Source organism: Atta cephalotes (assembly GCF_000143395.1).
Source record: "Atta cephalotes unplaced genomic scaffold scaffold00065, whole genome shotgun sequence".
Classification (NCBI taxonomy): Eukaryota; Metazoa; Arthropoda; class Insecta; order Hymenoptera; family Formicidae; genus Atta; species Atta cephalotes.
The window spans coordinates 462,289-467,281 of NW_012130129.1; positions in this window are offsets into that span (position 1 = coordinate 462,289).

Sequence of the window (4,993 nt, forward strand, 5' to 3'; positions counted from 1 at the left end):
GTGTGTGGGTGTGTGGGTGTGGGTGTGTGTGTGTGTGTGTGTGTGTGTGTATGTGATCGAGCATCGACAAAAAAGTGCGATTGCAATCTTACGTTTGCCTCACTTTGTGATTAAGGTACAACAATCTCTTGCAATTATTTCCATTCAAGAAAGAAGAAATTCTAAATTTTAGCAAAGCATCAGACATAAATGCAAGAAAGATGCGGAAAAAAAGAGGAACAATGAGAAATTTCTAACCCTTCGCTATACAGCGTTACACCCTCGTGTGCGGTTCGTAGGAAAAGTTTTAGGTGAACTGCGTACATGAGGGTTGGAGACAGACCTTTTCGCAAAAGGGTCTAACGACAGTTTTGTATCCTATGGAAAATCACTGTCAACCAACAAGAGTCTGTAAAGTGTCGCATTATACAAATACATACGTACGCTTGTAAAGTCCTAGCCAAAAGTGCTGATAATCATCACCTAAAAATGATGATCTCCAAATACATTAAAAAATACATTAAAAAATGCAAAGTTTAATTTGCAAAGTAAATAATGAGAATAAAAATACATTCGAAGAGCTATCTTATGTCTTAGAATTTATGAGTTTTCGATATATTTTAAATAACAATGCATTATATATAATTAACTAATTTCTCTTTACCATGATATTATATAATAAAAATGTATAAATGTAAGGTGATATTAAAAATTATCTACACACCACAAATTAAAGTAATTGAAACAGTTTTAATTGAAACTTTTGTCAGCGACCGTACGTGAAGTAAAGGCGCATACTCTCACATACACGTACACACACTTGGTGGCGGGATGTAACAGATACAGACGGCGCCTGCGAAAAGCCCGGATACCCAGGGTAAAACGAGCCTGGGAAGTTCATTAATGGATTAAGAGTGCTCGATCGATACGATTAGCGCGACGTGGCCAGCCGCTTCTGATATGCACAACATGCATTCGAACGTAACCTAGAATCCATGATTTTGTCGTGCATGGAGGTGATTAATTGGAAAACAGGAAAATAAAAACGTTTCGTGAAAAGAATTATGTTGTCAATTTTTGACTCCGGATAACTGCATTGATCTGAATCGCTGGTATTTGAATCGGATTTTTTTTCACGTTACAGAGAGAAGCATTTGTTATTTCATTCTGGCATTAGCGAGAAGATAAAACTTTAATACTTCATAAATATAATTATTTTAGAGAATAGCAACATTGTTTCTTTTAATATATAAGACATTAGGAACCAATATTTATTTTCCACAACGCTATGCTTCATATCGATTTTCGGGATTGATATGAGTGTCATGTAACATATGTCCCCCGAGTTCTTCGTATGGGGTTGAATTTTAAAACTACCCTCTAGAGAGAAGCAGGAAGCTCTGCGTCTTTCAAAATCAGACTGTGTGCGGTCCTGTTCTTGCGTAAGAAACTACATATCCCTTGGGATCGCGCATCGATGTATATTCTTCGTCGTTGTCATTCAGGAGACTATTCTCTCAGAAATTTCAACTAGATATTTGATTCAAGTTTTCAACAGAAAAGGATATAAATTCTATGCCCAGTCTTTTCACATATCTAACTTTCACATATCTAACTGTTAACTGTTGTTAAAGTTATCTCACGTATATTTCAAATCCCCATACGTATATTGTCCTCCGATCATTTGAAAGATGGTTCTTTTCATAGTTCCATCTCTTTCAAGATTAAAGAGGAACACTAAGTATATATTTTAGTCTCCATACGACCTTTTACGGACAATCTTTTTCATGGAGCTTAAACTATACGGTCGTGAACTGGTTAGATGAGAACATCACGACGAAAGAGGGCGTAGGAAGCGTCGAAGACAGGTGATAGAAGAGGGTAGATGGAAGGAAGCAAGGTGGTAAGACTCTGGCAGGGTGGCGGTTGGCCGGAGGTTTCAAGGTGGAGTCGGGGTCGCTGTCGCGGCTCTAATAAGCTACCCCCTCGTTCCACGACCCTTACATCCCTTTACGGGTACTGAGGGCAGCCTTGCAATTTGATAAACTGTCACGAGCGTACGACCATGTTATCCGAAACTAGTCGGGAACTTGGGAGAATTTCTTAGCTATCGAATTTCTTCGTTCGATTATCCGTTTTAGATTTACAACGCTAAAACTGTCATGAGATTAAGACGCGAATTTTATATGTTAAATCGTGAAATATAATTATCATGGAATTATTGCGGAACTTTTTATACGAATGCGAAGTTCAAATAAATAGCCGAGCAAACTAAAAAACGTTACGTATCTATTTCCATGTAAATCGCGCGATCATAAGTCGACTACATAAGAGCTTGAAAAAGATTGCTACATTAGTAGTTAGTTCCGGGTGGAAGCCTGCCTTTGATGAAACCACCGGAGCATAAACCAGAATAGAGGTTATAAGAAAATATAGCTATACGATAACTTTATCTTCAAAATTTCGATAGAATTAACTCATGTACACTGAGAGAAAAGCTTTTGATATTTCTGAAAAGAATATATGATTGGTCTCGAAAAAGACTATAAAATCATAATCATTTTAGACAGTAATCATACATTCTTTTTTGTATGTAGAATTTTAAATATAATATTATAGCAGTAATAAGTATAAAAATGGAACTCCTAACCATAGTATTTTATCATGTAATTATAGTAGAAATAAAAACCCAAAATTTTTTTTTCAAAGTGTGGATTCTGTTTTTATAAATATCAATCAATAAAAATAATTAAAAAATATTAAGCAATCATCACTTAGGAAATTAAAAGGATATTTTGAGACATATTTCTTCATAAACAAGAGAGCTAAATCGATGATCGATTTTTCGACCAAGCTTCATCGGTTGAATGAAAGGAGAAGGGACTACTGGCCAGCACAGCTGTGCCACGCGAACTCGAAGGTCGGGGGAATGTAGACTCTTGGGAAATGATTCCACTTTGCAAGGGGCAAATGGAAATGACCCTGGGATAGCCTCTGGACCGTAGCTCTCTAGGGTTGTTCTTGGTCAGACGCGATGACGATTGCGAAGGGCAGAATAATGAAACTATCTTAAGAGGAGATTCTATTTCTCAAGCAGCTATAACTCGCTTCTGCGTTGATATTCATGTAATATAATTTTTAAGATTATTATAAATGCATTAAATTGATAACCTTTGTATATATATTATTTATCTTTTATAATTAATGTATAAAATTTATAAATTCTTATTTGTTTACACGTGATTGCAATAAATTCGAAGAGTTTGCGATATTTATGCGATGAATTTACATACAAATTTCCATAAACAATAAGATGAAAGAGTAAGCAAACCAACATTTTTTATTCGCTACTGCTTATGTTATTGCCTTATTACTCTTATTATTCTCTACTGTGATTGGTCGATTCGCTTACTGCTTATATTTTTCTATGTGCCATGACCCTTATAAATCATATCCAATCATGTTTCATGAAAATGGAAGATTTCATGTAATCACGCTAATCGTAGATTGCTTGGAAACAATGAGAAAGTTAGAAGATATCGTGAAAATGACGGAACAAGCGGAACGCTTACCCTTCGGACGAGTCATCTTGTGACTAACGGACCCTCGTCGTTTCCTCGTACTTGCACTCGACAAGACATTACTTGATAGGTACAAGACATTTTCATCATACATCATCCAAGACAAACGTCTTGCTTAGGACATTTGCTATTTTCAAGATTTAGCAAACGTCTACGCACTGTTACATTATAACTATTAAAAATGGATCTAGAGATTTAGCAAATAAAATTGGCAATAAAATTAATAAGAATTAATAAGAAATAATATTCATTATACATGTACAACGCGACGGTATCATCATATTTAATAATAAAAAATTTCTAAGAATCTGTGCGATCTCGCCTTAGTTATGAAAATGATTTAGAACAGAGATCTTCATTGGCACGCGGTTTGTCCCATAGATATTCGGCAAAGAGATCCTTTAATTACGCTAAGTAACATCTCCCACAGGCGTCGCGGAAGACTGAGCCGGTCATAATATTTAATCACTACTCGTTTCTTCTCTCTCTGAAGGCAGTTTCTGTAAGAACTTCCATTGCGAACGGGAAATATATCGTCCAAATTATTGAAACTATAATCCTGATATTGTATCAGAAATTATATGGATAAAACTATTTTTATTATTTTCTACCGTTGCCAAGATAATAAATCAATGATAACAAGAAAAAATAATAATAAACTTGATTGTTGGCAAACTAATAGAAAATTCGACAAGATCAAGTTTGACAATATTTTTGCATCACCTTGAATACTTCGAACCCTTCCGATCTTAAAGATTACGAAACAAACAAGAGCGCGGAGCAAATGGGGTGACTATGTCGCATCGGGTTCGTGCTACCCCTTCGCGATTGTTTCATGAAGGAAAGCAATCATTCAAATAAAGTCACGATCCTACATACTATATTTATATAAAAAATAAAAATTTATAAAATAGAAAAATATGTAGAAAAGATCTAAATTTCAAAAATAAAATTAAAATAAAGGACTAGGATATTAATTAACAATATCAAGAAAATAGAAGGATATATAAAAGTCAAATTTAAAATAATTAACGTATATAATGTGAACCATTTAAAATTTGAATATGCTTAATTATTAACTTTTCTAAATTTCAATGTGTCATACAAGCAAATAACTATAATGTTACAATTTAAAAGCAAAATATGGATAAGAATCTTTTGCCTGATATCTAATTAAATATCTGGAGCATATGGGATGTTGAAGGAAAAAATATCTACGATCTTTTATTCGCGAAGAGTGGTGATCTCACCCTATCACGGCTTTTCTTTTTCTCTCTTCCGTAACTCACCATGATCTCATCCTCCCGTCAAAAAGGGGGTTGGTTAGGAACGCAGTAGGGCGGCATTTCATTTTTTGACACCCGGTGTATTTGATTCCACCCTTGTAATAAACCCCAGGGGTTGCCACCAGTGGGTCTCCCTCTCTCTCTCTC